The 25999-nt window shown below is 43.6% G+C and overlaps 1 protein-coding gene and 1 long non-coding RNA gene across 6 annotated transcripts in view; one reads left to right on the forward strand and one right to left on the reverse strand.

Annotated features, from left to right (window-relative positions):
• The window catches only part of GHR (growth hormone receptor), a 191842-nt gene that overhangs the window by 26807 nt on the left and 139036 nt on the right, over positions 1–25999 (forward strand). The window lies entirely within an intron of this gene.
• On the reverse strand, positions 17270–22338 carry LOC118702910. 2 transcript variants are annotated; one of them, XR_006739788.1, is made up of 2 exons: positions 20656–22338; positions 17270–17434 (listed from the first exon to the last, which is right to left on the reverse strand). It is a non-coding gene; the product is annotated as an uncharacterized LOC118702910 (long non-coding RNA). The 2 variants fall into 2 exon arrangements; XR_006739787.1 differs by having other exon boundaries at positions 17270–20426.

Genomic DNA, 25999 nt, shown 5'->3' on the forward strand with positions numbered 1-25999 from the left:
CATGTCCTGCACACTTTGCTACGGGAGATTGTTTCCCTGTTGGAGTTTCCATACCGTGGACATCCTTAAAATTCCAGGAAAGTCATCTTTACAGACAGACCTGTGACTCCTACCACGGGGACTCAGAACTCAGCGAAGCGCTGTTCTTTGGACTAAACTTTCCAGGCTCATGTGCATGGCACACAGCTCATTAAGTACAAATGTGCTTCCTTCTGGACCTTGGGTAGGAGCACTGTTAGAATGCCCTTTACTAGTAAGTATTGTAGTTGGGAAGTCATATATATTTTGTGTGTGTGTGTGTGTGTGTGTGTGTGTGTGTGTGTATATATATATATATATATATATATATATATATATATATATATATATATATCTTATCAGAAATAAACATTTTCTGGGAAGGGGAAGTGTGATGCTAGGATCAGCCTGAGATTTGGTCCTGGAATCCTGAAATCTGATCAAACTGTAGCACATACTTTCTTTGCTTTTCTCCTGGAAATGGAGCAGCTGCTGCCCTTTTGTCTTGAAAGTAACCATCCTGTCCCAAGGAGAGCCCAGGACTGCTTTTAAATTCAAGAGGGCTCGATTTTCTGCTCACTCTGAGGCGGGACCTGAGGCAGGAAACGGGTGCTTAGCCAGGGCTCTTGGCCAGAGACGCAGTTTATGATTTTTACTGTGAGAGTGAAACATGGGCCCGTGTGTAAAAGGTTAATCAGAAATTCATTGTTGTTTTTTCCTAAGATGGAACCATTTAAAGTCTGGCCTCCGAACAGCAGTATTTTTCAGAGGCAAGCCAGCCCTCTGCCAGGCGGCCCCACAAACCCTGCAATCCTGGGGCGATGAGTGTGGCAAGTGCAAGGGTTGGCCACTCCTTGGACTGCTTACATGCCTGCCTCTTTATGCTAAAGCCAGCCAGGGGGAATGTGGCCTAGGTTTTTACCCACATTCCACAGTTAGGAGCTGCTGAAAATGAGAGAAGTGGCCTAGCTCTGGGTTGGTTGATAAACTTATATACCATCCCATTTCCTGTTATTTTCAGATTGCTGGGAATTGTTGGGAAATCAGTGCAGGAGCTGGAAGAGACCTCGTTTCCCCCTCAGCAAGCAGATCCACCTGGGCTGTCCCATTCCTGTGCCTCCTGCACTCTCTCTCTCTACCTTCATGGTCTTCCATGGCTGACTTGCCTCTCACTCTCCCTGATCCAGCTCCAGGGCTTCCTCTCGTAGGGGAAGGCTCTGTACGAACTGCTTGCCTCTCTCTTACTGTTTGAATCGGTGAATTCTAGGCCCCACTTTACAGGTGAGAGAATGAGCTCTGAAGAAGTTTCATGGCTCATCCAGAGCCACACATGTAGGATAGTTATAAGTCTGCTAACTTTGTTCCAGTACATCTTCTCCTCCGGTGTAATACAGGAAAACCTTTTCTTCTCCTTTACTGCTTAATCAGATTTATTCTAGACTTACATACACATGTACACATATATACAGACATCGGTACACATGAACACACACACACACACACACACATGCACATACATCTAGCAGTCCCTAAAGTAAACCAAGCTGTCTTTGCAGGGTCATAGTCAGTTCTATGAGGATCAGAATGCAGTTTTGCAGAGACCCTTGCTTGCTCTGCATGGCAGTTCTGCTCAGACAGGTACCCAGAAGACGTGAATTGCTGGCTCACTGCACACAGGCCTGACGCAGCCGGGCTGGTCTCTTCCTGAACTCCTCACCTCCTTCCTGCATTCCTGCCTGCAGCTGTTCTGTCTCCGCCCCAGACGGCAGCCCCACCCTGCTCTGGGCGGATGAGCTGGTTTACTGCGCTAGCTGGGGATGTAGGTCAGTAGTTCTCAAACTTGAACATGTGTAAACATCACTCAGAAGGCTTGTTACATCAGTGCCCAGGGCCTGGTCCCCAGGGGCTTGGGGTGGGGTTCTGACTTCGCTTTTCTAACAGGCTCCCAGGTTCTAACAGGCTCCCAGGTGGTGCCCGTGCTGCTGGTCGGAGGACCACGCACTGGGAACCACAGCTTTAGGCCGTCCTGGGTGACAGAGTGTCTTCTCCAAGATTTTCATCCTTGCTCTCTCGCTGGGTCAGAATGCAGAGAAGGGCGGGTCCCTTCTCAGGCCCAAGCCTTCCACCACCAGCTTTGTTTTGTTTTAAAATTACTGTTGGCATTCAATATTGTTCTATAATAAGTTGAGTGTACAGCATGGTGCTTAGACAATCACTTAGACAATTGTATTATTTACAAAACGATTCCCCGTTATTTCAAGTGCTCACCTGGCCCCATGCATAGCTGTTACAGTGTTGTTGATGAAATTTCCCATGCTGTACTATACATCCCATGACTATGTTGTTACTACCCATCTGTTCTTCTTAACCCATTACCTTTTTTACCATCTCTCAGGTCCCCTCCCACCTGGCAACTGCCAGCCTGTTCTCTTTGTCGGTGAGTCTGTTTCCGTTTTGCTGTCTCTCCACCAGTTTTTCATCCCACCTCCTTTCACTGCTTCAGGCCCCGTCTGTCTCTGCATCTCTCATGCAATCATCCCATCGCCGTCATTTCTCTCCTACTTTTCTAACGGAGCTGCTCAGGGTTTCTCTCCCGGTGTACTATTAAGGTAATAGGTTCCTCTAACTAAACGGCAAACAAAATGATTTCCATAGAACATGTGGAAATTCAGTTCAGTTGGCTAGGGCCTGAGCCCCTGTAATTTGGAAATTGGCTTGCAGGCAGCAGAATTAAGAAGCCAAGTCCTATTTTTTTTTTTTTTTTTAATTCAGGTGAAGGAAAGACTAATGGCATCGCAAAAGAAAGTAACCTTGTACATTTCTGTATTTTAATAAGGGGTGGTTCCTGTAAGTGTTTGAATAGCACACTTTAAATGTCTTCCCCTCTGAGGCATTTAATATTGACCTGCCAGGCAAAGGCCCCCCACCCGTGTATTAAGCAGTTGGAGATGGAATGAATGAGGACTCACCTAGGTGGTCCTCAAATAACACCGTTTGGGTCAATGACATTTTGTTAACTGATTCCCCGAGGGGTCCACTATCTGGATGAGTTTGCACACTCTCCCAATATCTGCGTGGGTTTCCTCTGGGGACTCCAGTTTCCCTCCACATCGTGAAGATGGCCCATTAGGGGAGCGGGCGTGTCTAACGGTCCCGGTCTGAGTGAGTGGGGATGTATGAGTGGCCCTGGGGTGGGAGGGTGTCCTGCCAGGGTGGGCCCTGCTTTGCACCCTGAGCTGCCAGGACTGGTTCTGGCCACTCAGCACTCTGAACTAGAGTCAATTATCTTACTTGTTTTTGGTAATCTTTCTCAAGTGTATGAACAGCTCACATTTGTTTCAGTGACTTTGAGATGACAAGAAAAGTTTGACTTAATATGATTTCACTCATATGTGGGATATGAAAGTAACAAATGAATAAACAAGAAAGCAAACAAAAACCAGAGGAAAGGGGGCGTATGAGGTAGTAAAGGATAGGGGTCAACTGTATGGTGATGAAAGATGATTTGACTTTGGATAGTGGGCACACAATGTAACATATAGATCATATATCAAAGAAATGTACATTTGAAACCTCCATGATCATATTAGCCAATGTTATCCCAATAAATGTAATAAAAATAACTAAATAAAAACTTCATTGGCAAGTACAAGAAGGAGGAGGAGGAGGAAGAGGAGTGAGGAGAATTATTATTTTGGAGTCTTAATTAGAAGTTCAGTGATGTTTTTGTGACCAGAAATATGCCTTGGGACCTAATGCTTGCTCATATCAATTACCCTGTAGTGACATTAGTTGCCTCGTTTGTCCTTTGACTTGAAGTCGCCGTGTCCAAGGACTATCTTGGTCAAAAGTGGGGACTTACTTTGAAATGGTTCACATGAACTACTTTGCATTCTAATTACTATTCTCCTTTCTCAAGAACTTTGCTTTGTCTGTTCTTCCTGCAATCACTTACACTTTATTTGCATTCACATCACTTCATTAATCTTGACTTATAATAATAATCTTACCCAATCATACCAATATGAATCATTCCTACCTGTGTTCTTGCTAGTAATGCTTTTCCAGTTCAATACTGATATTCTTTAGAATACATAGTAATCAGATAAAACATGGAGGGAAGGCATATCAAAGAAATAGAAACTTGTCTGCTTTTTTGTTCATTTCAAAAATGTTTATATTCATATACACGTACAACTTCATTTGTTCATACATAGCTCTACATTATTTTAAATTATCTGGCAGAAACCTAATGAAACATTGTCTCTTATCTAAGGTGTATATTCTATGAGATCAAAGACTGAATATTTTATTCCTTTTGAACTCTTAATAACAATGTAGCAGAGGGTTCTGGGCTTATCAGCGCCAATTGAATGAATGAATGTAGACATGAGTGGAAGAATGTAAATCTCCAACTTCATTCTTCAAAAGTCTCATTTGTTTTCATTTAAATGACACTCCTTTAAAAAAAAAAAAAAGTTTGTGATGTGATATTGTTCAAAATTTTCCTCTCTCCTCTCTCTGTATGGTTTATAAAAATACTTAGCTACTATTATTTAGTGATTTTTTTTTTAAATCCAGAAGGCAGATTTTAAAACATTATTTTATAAATTTGCAGAAAGCAGTGTTCTATATAATGATATCCTTAATAGGCTCAATGATCCAGGCTCCATTTCTTCCTCCTTTTAATATGCTATTACTATTATGACATTGATCTTCTTTCAAAAATTCCATACAATTAGGATATCATTTTTCATGGTGAATCTCTGCAGTCAACATTGAATGACTGAACTCTTCTAATATTGCTCCCTAAATAGCCAAAGGGATTCTGGATTCTAAGAATTGTGGGAAGGTTTTTCCACTAAGTGGAGCAGGTTTATTCAAATAGAACATTATCATGTGTATTTTTAGTGTATCAGTTTAGGGAATGGGAAACATTCTTTTCTAATAGTTATTATCTAATAGTTATTAGGCAGTTGACGATGTTGCTTTTAACGTGGGTCTTGGAAAAAAAAAAACACACACACACAAAAAACGATGTAGATGGAGGAACGCTCTCTCTTCTGTTTTTATTTTGGACGTCTAATTTGATATTTTTGTGCCTCAGTTTCCAAATTTGCTAAAGAATATGCCTAGCTGTCACCATACGGTTCACCAGTGGGATTACAATGGATAGAGATCATGAAATACAACACCAAAATAACACCATTATGGACCAGATTGCAGAATTCCTACAGACCAACCTAGCATAATCCCAGATTCCTGAATGTGGTTTCTTGAGGAGAAAAACCAAACATGTTTATTCCTCCCTCTTTTTTTTTGTCCATGACACTCACCAAAACTCCATGTTAACCAAGAGGCGAATGCCGTTTATCTGCAGAGTAGGGACATGTACTGAGACAGTTATTCATTCCACCCATCATCCTGTAGGCAGAACTGTATTAAAACATGAATAAAGATTACTGCCTGTGTGTGTATCTGAAAACCCTCCAAATGAGGCTGATCTGGTGATGATTTTTGTCAGTGGCTCTGCACATTTGCATATAATGAAAATTTTCTGTCGACATTGAACTTAAATCTCTTTCCAGCTTGTTTTGGTCACAGTGGAACAGCTGCTGACCTGTTTTAATACACCTCTTCATGCGGTTTTATTTCTGCCTCGCACTGCCCACCCGACATGCATGGCCTACCTGCTGGGCCTGTGCTCTGGCTCCTGCCTTCTCTCCTGCAACATTACTGAACCTCGTTTATTTAGTTCCTCATACAAGGTTGTTCTTTAAATCCCCAATGAACGTTAATTATAGTACTAAACTCTACAAGCAATAACGACACAACCTTTGTTAAACCACTGTGCTAAATTTCTGTACTTCCTCAATTAATCCACATAACAGTCTTAAAGGGATTTGTATTCCCCTTATATACACTTGTAAACAGAGCTCCGGGAAGCAAGTAACAAGTTCAAAGTCACCCGGTTAGTAAACGGTTTAGCTGGGATATGAGCCCAGATTTGCAATTTGAAAGCCCAACCTTTTAACTATATGCACACAGTTACTGTATTCCTATCTGCTCCCTTCCGGTTTTTTTCACTTTATTTATTCACTTTTCATCTCTCTATTTCAATTTATTTTCACTTGGTAGAATTTCAGTGTGCTGGTCTTCTGAGTTCTTTAGAGCTTGTGTTATTTTTGAAGACCCACCAAATATTTCTTTCTTTTTTTTTTCTGTGCTAGAGACCCATTTGTGTACATACTTTATCTTCTCTCCTAATGTATGTTTCTGAAAGGAGAGAGACTCTAAGTGGCTCATGTAGAGACTGTCATGGAGCCAAGTCACCTTCATCAGCACAGCTGACTTTTGGGTAGTGCTCACCAGTTACAAAGCATTTGCTAGGATCATTTCAGTTAATCCTCACAATAACTCTGTAAAGTGGATTGTATGTTAACCCTAAGGTTAAGAAATTTGCCTGAGTTCATCCAGTTACTACTACATGGTAGAGTTATCCAACACCAAATTCCACATGCTTACCTACCTGACGAATCTCTCGGCACAGTCCGGAGTTCTGCCTGCTTCTGCTCCTTGCATTCTTCGACATCTGTCCTCTCTATCTCCCTTTCCTGTCCTCTCGATTCCTCACTCCTTGCCCCACCTATCACCACCTGCCCACTCAGTCTTCTTGTCCTTTCCCATTCTTCCTCAGCTTCGTTCGCTTTCAGTCCTTTCCCACCTGCCCAGTGGCCCCTCCCAGCTCATTTACCTGGCTCTCTTTTTATTTTTTTAACCTCTTGCCTTTCTTTTTTAAAACAGACTTCAGTCCTGAAAATGGACTCCCTAGTTCTATTGGCAATGTTTGATCAGAACCACATAAGATGAGAATTAGCTTGGTGAAAAGAGAAGTAGAATATGGCATTGAAATAACAAAGAAGAATCATTTTGCTTTTTCTGTCAGAAACATAAATGACTGACTATAGCGTCTGGATGTCCATAATTTGTAAGTAGCTAAACAGAGCACAATTTAAACACACACTCACACACACATGCAGAGGCATAAACATACACACTTGTTCTATGCGCTTATTGCCATTTTACTAAGCAGCATATTTTTGGCAGTGCAGCAGCAACAACGCAAGAATTGGAGTTGCCCTCACAGCAGCATAGACAGGCTCATCATTTTGTCTCCTTTCATTTGTTCTATTGTGGAGGGAGTTGCTTTGGAGATCATTGTGTGTTGATATGAATTATCGCTGGAGTTTCATTTGGCTGTCTGGGCTCAGGCATTTTGCCTCTCTCTCCAAATTCAGGAGTTATGGCCATTAATCTTTATAAATAAGACTTTTAAAATAGGACAAAGTTATAAAATAAACATTGGAGAGCAGGGCTGGATATGCCCAGCTGAACAAACTGCCTTCTATTTAGCTTTGAACTCTACACCTCATTTAAATACCCTCCCTTTTTCTCTTTCTAAAGAAGAGAAGACAAGATAAAAAAAAAGAAAAAGAAGAAAAAAAAAACAACTAACAGTTACAGTATATTCTAAGGGAAAATAAAGCAAGAACATTTTGGTAAGAGATATTCCCACATGGAAAACACAAAAATTGGACAAGTGCTTGCAGCTGACCGGTGTAACTTGGAGGAAGAGTGAAATGTACTTCTGAAGCTAGTGGAAGGGCCTGGATACATTTTTATTCCTGTGATGTTCATAGAGATCAAACATTTACCCCCTGAAACATGGGAATGGCTCCCAGGTCCCTGTGGCTTCTTCCTTTTCCTTCCAGAAGCAGTAGGTTGTATGGGGCCGAGAGTCGAATTTATTCTCAGTAATGGCATCACCATGCAGATTATAGTATGAAGACAGTTGCATCTCACTAATTTCTCAATCGCAGTCTATGATTAGGACCTTGGCCTAGCTATCTTGCAGACAGAGCTTTGCCATGCAATCGAGTCCCCCTGATTGCATTTGCCTTTGTGTCAGCCTTCATTGGCATCTGCCACCTTGCTGGGTCCAGGACTGCAAATGCAAAAGGAAAGGTCAACAATATCTACTCAGGAGGCACGTGCTGCACAGATGTAGCTGTCCCTGTGAACGGGTCCCAGCTATATCATGGCCCGCAGTGTTCTGCGTGGCCTTTCAGGACTGAACTTCCTGTGACAGATTCGTTCCTTAAAAAAATAATCTTAGTGCTAGCCTGTTTTGCTCAGTGGGTAGAGCATCAGCCTGCGAACTGAAGGTTCCCAAGTTCGATTCCGTCAAGGGCAGATACCTCGGTTGCAGGCTCAATCCTCAGTGGGGGGCCGATTAATGATGTCCTCTTATTGATGTTTCTATCTCTCTATCCCTCTCTCCCTGAAAATCAATGAAACATATTTTAAAATAATAATCTTGCACATTTTTCTTTTTTCAAAAAGTAATGAATACTACTCCCCACCCGTTACTGGAATCAAAATGGTGCTATGCATTGTACCACATTATGTCATTGCACAAACAGGAAAAAATCACAGCCAGGAGCTTATCTCCTAAAACATAACTCTGGGCTGTCAACCACAAATGTATTATGAGCTTTTCTGATTTTTAAATCATTAGAAAATGTGACAATTGAAGAGAAACTGAAGGTGTTAATTTTTAAAAAGTATTTTTAATATTTTTATTGATTTTTAGAGAGAGAGGAAGGGAGACAGAGAGGGAGAGAGGGATAAAAACATCAATGATAAGAGGGAATGATCCATTGATGCCTCCTGCACAATCCATGCTGGGGATCGAGCCTGCAACCTAGGCATCTGCCCTGACCGGGAATGGAACCGTGACCTCTTCATTCACGGGTTGACACTCAACCACTGAGCCACACCAGCTGGGCGAAGGTGTTAATTTGAAGTAAGCCTGGCACTTACAGAGAAACACACAAATGACTCTTACTTGGGGAGAAGTGGTGGTTCCATTTTGGACACTGCAGGTGGCAGTGCCAGATGTGGTCATACCATTTCTAAGGCCCATGGAGGCTGCTTCCAGTCCAGCAAGCTCCCAGCAGCCGCAGGGGGGAGGTCAGTGCTGATGCCTGCTTCTGACACGGCCAAGCCAGGCAGTGGACCTCTGCGTGGGCTGTGTGCCAACGCTGGCTTATCATGCCTGTGGATCATTCACTGGTGGATTATCTGCAGAGATTTTAATCCCAAACTTCCTTTCTTCTGCCCTCAGCCTCTCCCCTCACCCCCACCTCCCTTTCTGACTACAAGGCAGAGGAAGGAAGTGCCACTGAGAACAGTCTGGAATCCCTGGGCCCTCACAGAGGCTAAATGGAGAGGTCAGCCTCCCTGGGGTCAGGCTGCAGCGAAGGCAGGGCCTGGGGCTGCACTTCACTAGCAGATGAAGGAAGAAGGCATTGCAGGCAGCAGATGGATGTCATGCCAAAGGGTGAAAACAGGAACACGTGGCATTTTCAAGGCAAAAGATTAGGAAGTTCTCGATAAGGTCTGGAGACTGTAGAACATCAAGCCAGCTTAAAGGTACTCCTGAGAAAAAGCTTTCTAAATGGGGTAACCTAAAAAGACGTTTGATGTGCGTTCAAATTCAAGATAAGGGAACCAAACATTCTATTGCCTGGTTAAAGGTTTTCAGAGTTAAATGGGAATATGGCAAACATTGGGAGACGATTGGCTTAACAACACAGATAAGCTGTAAGTATTTAAAGGGTGGAGGCGTCAAAGTATGTCAGAAATAGTTTAGATCACCACAAATCAAGTAACGGAATGTGTAACAGGAAATCCGAATCCATGCTGTCAGGAAAAAAGTCATGTTGTTATGTAGAAATTCCATTATTTGATACATTGAAGATAACACGGAAATGGGGTTTTCAAAGGATTGGCCCCCTCCTCCTTTCCCAGGAGTGGTGGGGACTTTGCAGTGATTCCTGGGGCAGAAGCAGGTGTTGTTGCCAAGTGTGGTAGCGGCAGTGGGGAGATGGAGAGCTTAATTGTGTTAAATGAAAGCGATTGCTTAGGATGCAGCCAGCTAAATGTGTTGGTCATCATACATGTTTTGAAAAACGTATGCCTAAATATGTAAACATTTGCAAGTCCTGGTTTTTAAGAAGCAATGCAAACCTGTTCGATAGAGGGTCGTGTGCCTAAAAATTATTTTTGCTAATTTCATGGATACATCAAATACACAGTTTCAGACCTGTGTACTTGACTTTCTAGGACTGTAGTATCCAATAACTAGTGATTTTGTGGAGGGACCTAAGACATAATTAGGAGGATCATACATGATCTATTTCTTATTCATGGGATCCGTATATGGTCATAGCAGAAAAGAGAGAAAATTTTTCAGGCTGGTAATACTTCTAAATTTAGGGCAAAAAATATGTTTCTGAAGGTATCACTTTTGAAGACAGGCCCAATTACGTGTTTTGTGCATGTTTTACAGGTATTAGTCTTGACCTGTTCTCCCACCTTTCATTTGCCAGGACAGACCATGATCATGTCGGGAAAATACAGCCACGGTGGATAGGTTTTCCTAGTCTTGCCTACACTCCAGCAAGCCCTGCATCACAATTTCTTGGCTGATGTGGATCCTAGCTGTCTAGAGTAACCAAGTAACATGGTTTTATGTAATCAACATAGAGAAGACTTTGGAGAGACTGACACTGGTATCTTGGAGCAGAAAGGGAATCTTCGGGTTGACTGGGAATATTCATCAACTGCAGCTGAGAATAGGTGCTCCGATGGAAGCCTAGTAAATACTGAGCGAGTACAAGGCCCAAAGGACAGGGTATACTTAATCTGCTTATCATGGCCCAACTCCCCGTAGACTCTAGAGCTGGACTAGTTTAGAATCTCAAAGGGAGCCCCAGGAAACATGGTCACCAAGTGTTGCACCTTAAGTCTCTCCGGCTGATATAACCCTTCTCTTCCCATTGGAACTGTTAGCAACCAAACCCTGGCTGGTTGGATGTGTCAGGATGGTCATTTTTAGAGGGAAGGAAGAGGACATCCATAAGTCTTTTCCTCCTCAGTATCCCTCTTGCTGAGTACTCGTGCCTCAACAAGTAACAGAACCTATTCTGACTCCAAAAATTCAGAAACCAACTCTCATTGATAAAGACTTGTTAGGAGGAAGCTACCTCATGGTTTATTCTGTCTAAAACTCCTCAAATACCATCAAACATGGATGGGTATATATAAAAGTAGAAACATCCAGGAGACACTCCATTTATGTAACTAGCCCCGGCTATCCTAACCATCCATCTACTCAGCACGCTCTCTTCTGGAACCTTGCTTGCTATGGGGCAGTCACTGATGTCTCTGTGCCTTTGAGCACCACTTAGCGTGAATGGAAGAGAAGAGACAGAACTCACCACAGTAAATACAACTGATGTGGAGCAAGCTGATGACATCCGCACCCAGGAGGCTAGTAGAGTCACCTCAAAATGTTGGGTGTTTATTTCTGCTCATTGTCCTTTATAGATGAGGGAACTGCAAAGAAGGAATTTGCCTGTGCTATAAAAATTCATTAGGTCTCTGTGGTGAGGTGCTTAGCCAGCAGAGCCAAACGTGTAAGTGGTTGGAATTAAGTTTCTGATTTAGCAACCCTCCTAGGTGATGCAAGCGCCTACATCTTGGTGTTTCTCTGTTTCAGAATCTCATCTCACCCAGGCAACATGACAGCCTCTACATTGTATTGAGCCATAGGTATGGAACTAAGTGACATAGATTCCTATTTTCTTTTTTCAGGGGGATAGATTACATTGTAAGGTACAGATATTGCTTGAGGTCCATGATGCTTTTATAGACAAGCAAGAATGAGAAGGACAATCATAGCTAGAAGGCACACTCAGGGTACTCCATCTATCTAGTACATACTTATAGAATGCTCTAGGGACATTGGGTGTACTGGGAGATGTGCATGCAGAAAAAGAATATAGCAGTAAGCTCCATTGAGAGGGAGACAGAGTGGCTGAAGAGTAGATAAATTTTCTTCCCTGAGCCTAGAGAGATTTATGAATTATTTATTAGCTAATTTTCCCACCAAGATTGTAATCATCTCACCTATTGCTTGTCAGCCTCGTAGTTTTTTTTTTTTTTAATTAATATTGCTCTGTTCATTTACTTGTTTTCCTTATGTATGTTATTCATCCTGCATTACTTAAATACAACCCCAGTCACTATCTCTTATTTTTCTTCTGGACAGCATTTCATCACTGCTTTATTACTGTGAGATCAGAAAAAATGGACTGGCCTCAAAATTAGCCCAACCCACACCTATGGGATCGTAGGCTCATTTGGGTTAGGGTAGAATGCTGTTTGTGCAGGTAACTGAAGCTTGTATACACATGTTCGATTTCAAGAAGAAACACTTGCAGTGGAGAAAGCATGAAAGCCTTGGCTTACAGAAGCTGAATGGAGGTGGGGCTCAGGAGTCCGACAGGCATGTAGCTCTATGCGTCTTCATTATACAGGAGATTATGTTGAGCATTTTATCTCTTGAAACAGATTAGTTTTGGAGCCATCATCACAAGCCAATCCTATCTGGGCTTGTCTGCATGGACCCACCCTTGACAGCAGCTCTATTGGCCAAGTCACCAGTTATTCTACTTATGTCAAATAGGACTTCTCCTTTGTGGATGTCCCTCTTTTTATTTAAAAAGAAAAGAAAAAGCTCCCTGTATCTGGCCAGCTCTGATTTAGCCTTTGGTGAGGAGTTGTTATAAATTGAGAGGGTGCCAGGCTGCTGCTATGATTCATCTCTTCTCTTGTCAAGACCAGTTGAGGCAGTGCCATCGGAAACCTCCCTGAATTGTGAAGAGGTACTTTGTGTCAGGAGGGGAAGCAGGAGCACAAAACTAATTAGGCTCTCTAAGCAGAGAGAATTAGTTGTTCTTGATTAGTGAATAATTCCTGCAATTTAAGGTCAAGAGTATTGTCAACCAATTCAGTGTACCAGGCTCCTTCATCATTTCCAAGGACTTGTTCTTTCTTTGAAGGCCATTTAGCAAACCAGAACAATTATTTTCTTAAACTCTGTTGAAGACCTAATGATCTCATTAGGCCTTCATTATACAGCTGCATGCCTGCACCTAATGTATATTGGATACATCTTCCTGGAGACACAGACCTGGAGCTATGCCTGATCTTAGGACACCAAATGGAAAGTCATGCATTGCATTGTGGGAGTCTAGTTTCTGGAAGTTGAGGCAGTATTATTCGGCCTGTGAAATTTGTAAGTCCCAGGTATGCTTCGTCTGACATATGATTACAGTTGTTCCAGACAATAGATGGTTGAATACCCAGAGTTAGCAGTGTCCTGGAAGAAAACTCATTTACTCTCATCTGTTTTCATCCCATCATTTTCATCCACAATTTATCCCCTTAGTTGAAACACTGATCCCAGTGTGGAGCATATTACCTTTCAGATTCCATTTTATTCAATACGAGAGGCCTGGTGCAGGAAATTCATACACAGGTAGGGTGCCTAGGCCTGACCAGTGATTGGGCTGATCGGGGTCTCTCGCTGCTGGCTGGGCCCTCCCTCGCTGTCAGCTGGAGCCTTTCTTTGTTCCGCATCACACACAGCCCTAGAGGTCAGTGCACGTCACGGTGAGCAATAGAGCTCCCAGTCTCCCGGTCAAACTCCCACACGGACACTTTGCATATTATATATAGTCTCTTCCCAGCTTCACTAATTTCACCTTGTTTCTTTGTCTTGCCAAAGAACCAGAGCTCTGTGACTCAGTGGTAACATTTCAAAGAAGCCTTCACTAGACTAGAAATGAGTAATTTATCAGGTCTAGTGTTTTGGCTGACTTTCAAAAGCATATATCTTTAGTTTTATCTATTGGATTAGATTATGGATCTTCATAGGAAAACAGTCAAGACACACAGTAGTTAAGTGACCTTCTGAAGTTGCTCAGCAGATGGGTTGTGGGATTGGGACTGAAACCTTGGCCTCTGGGGACAGTCCCTTGAACAGGACTCCATGTGACCTTTCACACTCTATGTGTGTAGTTGCTCCCTATTCCTTCACTGAGGACTTCCTTTCCTCCTCCAGGCCGAGATATATGGGGGTGATTTTCATCCTCCTCGTGCTTTCTGCCCTGAACTTGTCAGAGCAGGATTAGGTATGGCCATGGGTAAACAGAGGTTAGGCCTCATTGGTCTGTGAGCACTTTCCGGCTATTCAAGAAACTTGCTCCTGGGGGATTAATTGCCAGATTATCCCAGCATCTCCACGACTTATCTTTCAGGAATGAGAGCATTTCCCTTCCATACTTGCATTCCATTTAAACTTTCACTTCAAAATATGTGCTGAAAGAGGATACACATGTAGATGAAATACTGACAAATAGGGAATCTCCTCCTTGCCTGAAGCCTTGTTCCTAAACCCTAGCGTGTCTCTCTTTCACACTTCTATAAAACTCCTATTATATAATGTTTTTCAATATATACAAAAGTAAACAGAAGAGAATCATGAGTCCTCAAACACCTATCACTCAGCTTCAGTAGTAATCAAGTCATGGCCAATTTTGTATCATTTCTGCCACACCCAATTTCTTTCTCCCGTACTATTTGGAAGCAAATTCCAGACATCAGTTTATTATATTCATTCATTTTCTCTGTTGGTTTTCAGAATAAATCTCTAAAAGATAAAAGCTTTAGAGGTATATTCATACTATCATTATATGAAAAAAATAATGCTTTAAATCATTCAGATGGTGTTCAAATTACAGTTGTCTCATAAATTGTCATAATTTGTTTTACAGTTTGTTTTTTGATTTTTTAAAAATCTGGCTCTAAATAATGTCCACACATTGAAAGTGGTTATAAGTCTTTTAAGTCTCTTAATCTATAGGTTCAAAATCAATCACTGTCTCTGTCATCTAGTCACTGAAAATACGAAAATACCGAGTAGTTTAACCCTGGAGAGTTTGCTACAATCTGGATTTTGCTGATTGTTTATCCAGGGTATCCTTTCACATCTTTTCCTGTCCTCTTTATTGCCGATAAATTGGCAGTTGTATCTGAAAGCTATATTAAATCGTTTTCTTGAGAAAATGAAAAATAAAAATAAAAACCTTCTGAGATACACAGTGGGGTAGAGTGGAGGCTGAGGTGCCCTGTCAGCGCTGTGGAGGAGGAAAACTGTGAATTCGGGATAATGCGGAGGCTGGAAGCACAGACTGGAGCCAGACGGTCTGGGTTCTAGTTCCAGTTCTGACACCAGTTAGCTGTGTAGCCCTGGGAAAATTACTTGTCCTCTCTGTGTTTCTGTTGTCTCATCTGTTCCATGAGGATATAATAGGACCTCCTGTACCTATTGAGGATCGAAAGGACCAACCTCTGTGTACATGATGTCCTTAGAACATCGGCTTGAGGTGAGTCCTTGTGAAAGAAGAAGGTTCAGGGTAAGAAGAAGAGTAGAAACAAAGTCCATTTGTGGGAGACAATGGCACAGCCACAGAACAGCCAAAAGACCAGCCTTCCTGAAGGTGCTCGGCCTCATGACCCTCCTCTGGCTCTGATTTTCTCTCTGTTTTGTTCATCTCCCTCCATGTGCCGCCCACGTAAGTCATTTTCATCATATGAACACTTGTATATGAGTAAGGAAGAAAGCAAAGCAATGAGGCCAGTGCCCAGTAGTGTTGGGGCCAGAGGGAGGGGCCTCAGATGTCTGGAGGACATCTGTTTGGACCAAATGTTCTGCTACTGCCCCAAACTCCTATCTCTGCCTCTTGTTCTACTTTTGTGCTTAAAGGTTCAAAGGCTGGAATTCTTATTGGCGTTTCCCATTCATTCCTAACAGTTACCTTGACCTTCATGTGGAATCCCTGTGCTATAGTCTACAGATGACTGTATTCACTTCCTCGCTTATCACAATTCGCATTAATCTTTGAACATTTGAGTCTTTGGCTTCGCATGATAAGCACTGTTTCAAATGTAGGGATGCCTGTCTCTCCCATTTCATGCTTTTCTCTGTTGATTTTCATGCTTTTCTGGTTTGTTTAAAAGTCTTGCCTCACAGGTTTGTTTCCTGGTAATAACTAATGGGGAGAGAGTGTTGCGTCTGATCAAATGTTTCTCGTTTGCTTTTGTATAGCCTAGTCCCAATGTCCTTTAAAGCAGAGATTGCCAAACCAGGCTACCTGCTTTGTAAATACAGTTTAATTGAAACGCAACCATGCCCATTCCTTCCCGTGTTATCAGTGTTCCCAATGGCTGCTTTCTCACTTCCGAAGAAAGAGCAGAGTGGGGACAGAGACCCTATGGGCCACACAAAGCCTAAGGTATTTACTCTCTGGCCCCTTACAGTGAAAGCTGGCTGATGTCTGCTCTCAAGAGAAGGAAGTTGGCAGACTCACTTGGTGCCAAGAACTGTGGGCTAGATAAGAGAAATTGTGGAAGCCTATGATTTCCTTGAAAAGTTGAAAACATTAGAAAAGAGTCACCTGTTTGCAGGTAATTTGCATGCACATAGGATTCAAAACCACGTGTGTGCTCGTACCTGGGAAAAGAACGGCCCTTGTGTCAGGTCTGCAGGCCCTGGAGCTGTGCGAAGGATGGCTCTCCCTCTTGGCTTTTGTATTTTGCCGCATTTCCCTGCACGTTGACTGTCTTGAGCTGTCAGGGCACATGAGATCCTTCCTGATGCGTGCTTTGTTTCAGATATGCGTAGGCTCCCTACTGAGCAAAGCTACCCATTCTCGCTGCTTCAGCCCGCATGGCCCAGTCTGCTCCTCACCCTCCTGCTGCTCGCCTTGAAGGGACTCTCTTTGCTGAGTCCAGCGATTTTCAGCTGGTGTGAGGCAACTTTTAAACATGCAATACCTGACTTCTTAGGGCCATTGAGCTCCTTACCCCCCTACCTCATCAAATTTAAGAATGAATCAAATTATGCTTCATTTTTTTGTCAGATCGGCAAAACATATTTTTGGTGTACTACAGAATTCTAATAATTAGTTCATGGGTGCCTTGCGATGAAAATGGCTGAAAAGCACTGGCCTAGGGCCTTGTTTTCTCAATAATCTGACACCAAGTCAAAAAACACTTTAGACAGAGGCCTGCTTAGCTTATTAGTAAGCAGCAGTGAGTCTGGCTTGGTTTCTCCTCAAGTCAGGAGATCTGGTTGGAAAGGAGAAAGGAATGATTTATTTGTTGATTTGGAAACTGATTTTTATCAGCCATTCTGAGGCAGTTTAGCAGATATTATCTCATTTAAGTCCCCATAAGAACCCTGCAAGGGAGATAAGAACATACTTCAGGAAACAGATTCAGAAAAATGAAATAAATTGCAAAGTTGCCATGGTATAAGTACTGGAGTTTCCATAACAGCAAGTGTCGCAGCTTCTTTGCGCTGTCTCTTAATTTCACAACCCCTACCACACCGCCCGCTTTCTTGTGCTTGAGACACAGCGGCAGGGGATCCAGGTACATGCTTCAGGGTAGAGGGCAAAAGGTAAACAGCCACCCAGCCAAGTTTGTTCTCTTCAACGTCCTACTTGTGACCAGGGTACATATTGTTAATCAACCTCATAGGGCCACCCCTTTCTGCAAGGGAATCTGGAGAATGCAGGCTTCCTGTTCGTTTGTTTTAAGGTAGTCACAACGCCACCCCCATAGAAATGTGTTCTGTAGGAACAGAGTGGGGCAGGACTGTTACTAACTAGACAACGTAGGGTCTTCTCCAAGAGTCCTTCTGGTCCATGGGAAGATTGGAAATCTCTTATGGATCTTGCTTTTTCTCATGTGATAGAAAAAAGGTTAGTATACCTCTCTGACCTCTTGGTATGGGGTAAAGAATGATTTCCTTAGGGCTCCATGGTAAATCAGGGTCCATGCCAGGGAGGAGCGGCCGCTGCTGGCTAGCCTCAGTCCAGTGTGGAGAAAGGTGAGGACGCCCAGGTCTCCGAGCTGGGTATTGCCAACAGGTGTTTCAAAGACCAGCCAGTAGTCCCTTCGGTGGGGAAGGCCACTGGGAACTTCTGGGTCGCATTAGCTTGGCAGAGACAAATGTAGCAGCTATGGAGCACTAGCAGGTGAGGAAACGGCTTGACGCCTACCCGTTGGCTACTGTTGAGTCAGCAGCCACTTTTCTCTCCAGTTGCCATCCCCTGTGACTCTTAGTTGGTTGCCCAAAAGCTCCAGGCCTGGGTAAGGCCTCTGAGGGGTAAGGGGTTTTCACCTTGATAAGGAAGTTCTCCAAGTGTCTGAGTTATCAGACCCTGAATCCTCACCCCATATCTGTGTACCCACAGCAAAGTTGTGTGGTTGCTTTTCTTTTTTTGTTTTTTGTTTTGTTTTTTTGCTGCCAGGCATAGAGCCTCAAGAGAACATTGTGTCCTAAGAAAAACAAGAGTTTCAACCTGCAAAGAAAACAGCCCACCTTGCTAGGTCACCTGAGAGAATCAGCTCAGGAGGGCTGGACTGGCTTTCTGTTGATCTGCAAAGAGTCTGAAACTTAGTTGAAGCACCGTTACTAGACCCTCTTTTAGAGGAGAAGGGAGGGGGTTTAAAACACAATGCCAGATGTGTAATAAGAGTTCAGAGGTCACAAACTCAGAGAGCCTATAGCATCTTGGCAGCTAACATACATGTGTGCAATGAGCCAGCTACTGCAGGCCAGCATGTGGCCCTTCTGGAAAAAGTGTGGCCGGAGAGGAATGCTGGTTCTAACCTCGCCCTTCCTTTATTCCTCCCTTTCTTCCTTTCTTCCTTCCCTCCCTCTCTCCCTCCCTACCTTCATCCCTCCTCTCTCTAGACCTGGGCTTCTCAGTCTTGGCACGATTGACATTTGGGGTCAGACTGTTCTCTGTTGTGAGGACATCCCTTCTCACTGTAGGATGTTTAGCAGCCTCCCTGGTCTTCACCCACTGGATGGCCAGTAACACACCTCTCCAGCTTGTGGCAACCAAAAGTTAACCCTGACCCTGCCAAATGCCACCAGGGGAGAAAAGTCTTCCTGGTTGAGAACCACTGCTCTAGGCTAAGAAAAGCAGCCAGATTTGTAAACATAACAGTGGAGGAGGGGCCTTGACAAAAAAAAAAAAAAAAAAAAAAAAAAAAAGCCCTAAAGATGGTCAAGTTCTGAAAATGAGCTCTTCTGCAAGCTAGACTGACCAAGCGCTGAGAGAAAGATCTGGAAGCACCATGGGTGATTTCACTAAGCTCAGCAGCTTTTCCACGTATCGTGTTAACTGCTGTGAGGGTGACTAGAGGATAGGTCTCATCCAGATCTTGCTTAAAGCATTCGCCCACACTTTTAAGAAGGTACGCTGCTCATCCATCCGTCCATCGGCGCTGCACATGAAAACTTAGCTGCCGGAAGTAAGGGATTGATAAAAGGGACCTGAGATCTTCAAGACCACGCCTCATGTTTTATAGCATAAGACACAGGTCTAGGGTCTTTGTGTTGTAGCACAGTTTTTCATGATAAGCCTCAGTGAGTCAGACACTACCCTGGAATTTTCAACAGAATCATTATTGAGTAAAATGTTAAAACTATGCTCTTATGGCAATTTCTGAGCTTTTTAGAGATGTTTTACAAATATATACAGCGTTCTTTTCTTCCTGGTGTCAGTTCCTGATCTAAAGGAGAAAGAGGAAGGCAGGCAAATGATTGGATTCAGATGGGGCTCAAGTGGAAGATGAGCACATCACGGAGAGAAGGTACAACATGTCCTGGTATGTGCACACACTGATTACAAGGTGTGCTGCCTGGTGTGTTGCCTCAGCTCTGTCTAACTTTAGTTGTGACTGCCAGAGGCCCTGGAACAGAACTCTCCAGAGTCGGGCATGGCTCTCCTTCACCTGCCATGTTCCAAATTTTCCCTGTGCCCAAACTTCTGAGCAATAAGAGGAAAGCTTCCCACTGTGGCATGGTATGAGCTCACTGAAAGACTCAGGAAGTGCCTTTGACCTTGTTTTGGATTTGATGGGAGATATTGGAAACTGTTACAAGTGTTCCAACAGGAAATTTATTAGAACTCAGAACAGCAAGCCTATCTGTGCTTCAGGGGGGTGGGAGGATAAAAAGTGGTGGGGGTGGGGGGAGCTGTGGGGAAGCATTAAGGACACATTAAATGTATATGCTCAATGTGTACACAACTCTGATTGGGTAGACCATAAAGTTTTCCAGATGTCTCTTACGTGGTTTGTAAATATGAGACCTAGGCCTTGTTAAGCATCATGGTCTTTTGTTTTAGCTGAGTTGTAATGAACTTGGGATTGTCTTTTTGGAGTTATCTTGCATAGCAATAGTTTGTATACATTTCTCAGGTTAATGATGTTACTGATCTGGTTTGGGAAGTAACACAGCCAGATTGAGGCTGAGTGTGGGCCATGGTCCAATTCAGCAGATCCAGTGCCCAATTTTTAATGGGAGGAGAGGGTGCTGGGCCAGGCAGAGGAGGGAAGAAGGGGGTTAGCTTCTAAAAAGAAATAGGTCAAGAACTCGTGTCACCAGCCTTCACATCCCTCAATTGACCCTCCTGCCTTAGTCCTTGGTACAAGGAGCCCTGTGTTCTCCTGAAGGCTGAGGTGTCATGCTTGCTTCCTCAGCACACATGCCAAAGGCTGAGGTGCCTTCTCCAGCCCGGGCCCAGGATGCAAGGACTGCCATCACAGCACCTTCCCCAGAGACTAGTGGGAAATTCTTACCTTACATTCTGGGTCTCTTCATTCTCTCAAGAGGGGCTCATTCTCTTTCAATGTGAAAAGAAAAGCATCAGCTAGCGCTGCCCCTTAGCTAAGCATTGCTCCAGGTTCCTGTGTGTGTGTGCCCAACATTCAACAGGTCAACATTCAACTCATACCAGTTGGAAGTGGCTCTGTTCTCAAGGACATCTGGTTTCACCTGCATGCCTGTCAGGCATGCCCTGCCTTAGGGGTGCTTGAGCAAGCTCGTTGGGTGTTGTTTGCTGTGATTGATAGATAGCAGCACTAGCGTAGGCCTAGCAGGAGAATATGCTACCGTTCTGCTGCTTAGAGCTGAGGAGCAGTTTTCCTCAAGCCCAGTTCTTGAACTGATGAACCGAGGGCAATTAAAGAAGTGAGGACTCACTTTCTGCCACGGGACGGAATCCAGGCACAAGTCATTACCTGAGCAATTTTGTCCAGAGTTGGCTCGTCTCGAGTGCTTCCGCATTCACGGTTTTGTGCTGTTACAAGGCGTTTTTTAATACTGCTGTGCCCTCAGCAAACATTTTTCTGAGCATCTGCCCAGGACCCAGTCCTATGCCATGCATGTTCAAAAGAAACAGGTAGCATTGTCCTTGCACTTGGTTTTGTTGAAAAGATAAGACTTCCTGTCATAAAGCAATCCGGGAAGGAGCAAGTGACAAGCCACATAGGAGGTACTGCTCGGTGGGAAGAGCCCAGGCTTTGGTGTCAGGTAGACCTGGGTTTGAATCAGAGCTCCCACTCTGACCAAGAGTGTGTCTTTGTGAGATTCACTTACACTGTGTGGTGTGGGCCTCAACTTCCTAGTCCATAAAATGGGATAATAGTAACTAGTATGGTATGCTGTCACATTGGACTGCTGTGTCAATTCAATATTATACATAGAGCACTTACTACAGTGCCTGGCACACAGTAAGCACTTCTATTGTTATTGTTATTATTATTAATCAGACAGAGGGCTCTGGTAAGTCACTTAACTTTATCTCACCATCTGTACAGATTACCTATAAAAAAGGAGAATAACCTTTCTGCAATATATTTTACCTCTAACATTCCATGGTATTTTGAACTGGAATATGTTGAGCAAATACCTTACCAGATGCTTCTCCTTCTAATTCTAATACTAATGCTAACAATAAAATCTCAGTGTTGATGAGGGCTTGCTCTGTCCCAGGAGTCGTAACGGGCTTGGCAGTCTTTGTTATTTACTTCTGTGACACACTCAGGGAGAGGGTAACCTTGTCCTGTTTCCTAGGCTATATTTGGCCTAATTTAATATTTCTAAAGATGGGGTACATTGTGGAATTAATTAGTATATTTGATGTGATCATGCTTTTCTTGTTTTCTTTCCCAAAAACCATTTCAGAGTGAGATAAGGCCTCTTTATAACAGATTTGTCTGTAAAGCAAGGGAAATGAATATTTTTTCCTATATATTGAATGATAAACATGCCAAAGATTAATGGAGTTACTAAAGCAAAACCAGAATTTGGACTGATATTGGTCTTGTTTTGTTCACTCTCACTTATTTCTTAGGAACAAAGGTTTAAAAAGTTGCTAACAGCCCTAGCTGGTTTGGCTCAATGGATAGAGTGTTGGCCTGCAGACTGAAGGGTCCTGGGTTCGATTCCAGTCAAGGGCACATGCATAGGTTGCAGGCTCAATCCCCGGTAGGAGGTGTGCAAGAGGCAGCCAATCAATGATACTCTACTCTCTTATCATTGACTAGAGGCCCAGTGCACGAGATTCGTACACTGGGGGTGGGAGCCCTCTCGCTGTCCGGGACCCCTTGCTCCTTAATGTCCGCCTGCAGGAAAGGCAGGAGAGGTTCCTGCCACCACCACTGCACTCGCCAGCCATGAGCCCAGCTTCTGGCTGAGTGGCTCTCCCCCTTGTGGCATCACGCTGACTACCAGGGGCAGCTCCTGCATTAAGCATCTGCCGCCAGTGGTCAGTGTGCATCATAGCCACCTGTTGTTCCGCCATTCAGACAATTTGCATATTATGCTTTTATATATAGGACAGGATGTTTCTATATCTCTCTCCCTTTCCCTTCTCTGAAATCCATACAAATGTTTAAAAAAAAAATTTTAAAGTTGCTAACATACAGTCCTTTGTTGACTTCATTTTTCCAAAGCAAAATGTTTTTGATCCATTTTGCTTGGGTGAACTGCAGATTGCCTGTTTATTCTTAACAGGGATACTCTTTGAGTCCTGCTGGCAGGACTTGATAGGCTGTGGATCTTGTGCAAGGTATGTTGACGTCTGTCTGATGTTGCATCATCGGTGCCATTGGTCAGTCTGCAGAATTATTTTCCTCAAGATAAGAACCTTCTGGAGTCATAGATTTTCTTTAGAAATTTCACTCTGACCTGACTTTACCCGGGAAATTGTGGCAGGTTTTCCCTAGGCTTTTCAGGATCCTGGTTCCTCATAAGGAAATAGGACTGCAATCTTCAAGGTTGATCATTAAGCACGCTCATTGAAAATTAACAGCAGTATTCTTTGACCCCAGTCTTTATAGCCCAACTAATCTTGGGTAAATATAAGATTGCATTACTAATCTTTTGACATTTGGCACAATTTAGCTATCCAACAGGCTCATTGTTTCTGTTGAAACCTTTTTAGAAGTATATTAATACTCTTCTCGTTTCCTCTGAGTTTTATTCTTGGAAGAATCTCAGGGCCTTTTTTCAAGCTAGGAGACCTTCCCAAACCATCTTATCACTAGCTGGTTAGGATATCAAATCAGCTCTGTCATAAAAATAATTACAGTTCCAGGGTCACCATTAATAGAGCAAGATTTCAGCAGTCTTCTGAATGACAGGTGACCACTAGGCTTTGTAAGTGTCCTTTGATTCAGGAAGTGAAAGTTTTATTTGGGGGGTGAGGAAGGGGGGAGGGGGAACGAAGCTATTTGTAGACCGGTTCCCTGATAAGTCATTCTGAAGTTCTCAAAGTAAAGGGCTCTATTTCTACTTTTAACAAAACATGGGTATAAGCATATTCACTGGGAATGAAAGAATAAATGAATGAATGAACGAGTGAATGAACAAACAAATATATTGCACCTATTTGGAATTTTCTTTTTGTTCCTGCAGTTTCAGCACCAATGTGCAAGTTGTAAAATTGGTGGAATTCAAAATGGTGTCAGTCAAGGTCCTGGCAAGACACAGAGATTAATTTAGAAGGTTTGAGAGACCTTAAGGAAGGGGAGATGTGCAGAAGGGTGGGTGGGGTTAAAGTCACCAACAAGTCAGGTTGAGGCATTAGGGAGGCCATGGGAGGCCGTCACCAGCCCTAGACCTGGGGCAGCAGTGGGAGGAAATGGTGCTTCTGTTCTGGGAGAGCAGGAGCCACGAGGGGGGACTTGGGCTCCGCCTGACCACAGAGATTGGGGGGAAGTTATCCCTGACCTCTCTTTCAACTTTCTAATCTCCATTGTTCAAACCCATAGGAAGTCAGCCGGAAGGGAGCCTGGAGATTCAGCCATAGCCATCAAGGTGTGGGCTGTACGATGGATCTGCCAGGGGAGAAGGGCCAGACAGAGAAGAAGCAGCCCAGAGGGGAAATGCTATTTTAGAGCCCCAAAGAATGGTATATGCAAGCTGCCAAAGCAAGCTGCCAAAGAAGAACGGTATATTCCAGGAATGCCAGGCCCTGACCCCATTTGACCTTGAGTTAGCATCCACTTTCTGGAACTTCCTTTCAAACCCACTTGTCATGGCTGCCAGCAGTCAGAAGTGCAGATCGGTTTACCCTATCCCATTGCTAAGGTCCCTGTGTGGTGATGGCACTGAGAGGGGTGGTCCTGTGCTCACTGGTGGAGGAAGTCCTAGAGAGAAAAAAATTGAGAGGGAAGTTGTTGAGAATCTCTCCAGGAAGCTCAATAACTAGGGATAGAAGGAGAGTGGTAGGGAAGCCTAGAGGAGGCGTGTGCATGAAATGACTTCCAGATGGTTTCACAGCCACGTGGTCATGTTCGCTCCCATGGCCTGCAGCCCCCACGGTCTCCTGGAGCCTCATTTGAGAGCAGGGGTGGTGATCTCTTCAGTATAAACATTGAGCCTCAAAAGACGGTCACTCTCAGTGTTATTGGGGATATTATACATCTCGCTCATCTCCTAAGGGGAAGTTTGTGTTCGATGTTACTGTGGTTTCACCCACTAGAAAGGGGAAAAGAAAGATTATTAAAAGGGGGAACAGATATCACTATGTGATGAAAAGTATGTCTGTAAATCTCATTTGCTGGATAGCAATTGCTTAAAGCCTGTGCTAGGTTAACTCTCCATTCCCAGCTGACAAAACCAAACATCTTTATCACACACCATATTCCACGGTTCCCGCTATAACAAAATACCACCGGCTGGGTGGCTTATACGCAGCAGAAATGTATTGCTCACAGTTCTGGAGGCTGGAAGTTTGAGGTCATGGTTAGGGGACAGCGCTCTTCTGGATCGCAGACTTCTCCTTGTGTCCTCACCTGTGGAAGGGGCCAGGGAGCTCTGTGGAGTCACTTTTATAAGCACACTAATCCCTTTCATGAGGGTGCCAGCCTCATGTCGCAGTCACCTCCCCAAGGCCCCACCTACCAATACTATCACCTTTGGGTGTCAGGATTTTAACATGTGAATTTGTGGGGAATACACCATTCAAGCCATAACAGTTCGTTATCATATGCTTTTGTGCCTCTCTTGCTTCATCATACTTTAACCTGGCAAAATCCCAACTGAGATTCAACCCAGCTTTCTGCCTACACCATGCCTGTACCTGAGAGCAAAATGACCGTGGAAAGAACACACATGCTGACAGATTTCACTGTAAATTCACAGCCACCACCTCACTGAGCCCTTAGTCATGACTAGCAGTGTGCCCATTGCTCCCTGATTGGTTCACTTTCCTACCCTCCTACTTAACTATTGCACACCTTGTCTTCTTTCCTAAGCCTCTCACACTCACATCCCACATCCAGCCCCTGTGCAGATAGCCTTTCTTCCAATATTTCTGCAGAACAAAACCAAACCACCCCAGAGGCCATTAGGAGAATCTCCAGCTCCCACCACACCTGCTCATCTCACAGAACAGTGGCCACAGTGGCCTTCCTTTGTTGATAAGGCACTTCTAAGACAAACCTCTCTTGGACACTTGCTTTCCCTCTGGCCTTTATTTAGGATGTCACCCCAGCCATGTTTCTCCTTCCCTCTTGTATTATGTTTTCTTTCTCCACTGGATCATTCCCATAATTCCAAAAACAATGCTGTAATCTCCCAATGTGATAAAAACTAAACATTCGGCTATTGACTTTATGTCTTTTTTTAGCCAAG

The sequence above is a fragment of the Pipistrellus kuhlii genome, unplaced genomic scaffold (genome assembly GCF_014108245.1).
Source record: "Pipistrellus kuhlii isolate mPipKuh1 unplaced genomic scaffold, mPipKuh1.p scaffold_m20_p_4, whole genome shotgun sequence".
Lineage (NCBI taxonomy): Eukaryota > Metazoa > Chordata > Mammalia > Chiroptera > Vespertilionidae > Pipistrellus > Pipistrellus kuhlii.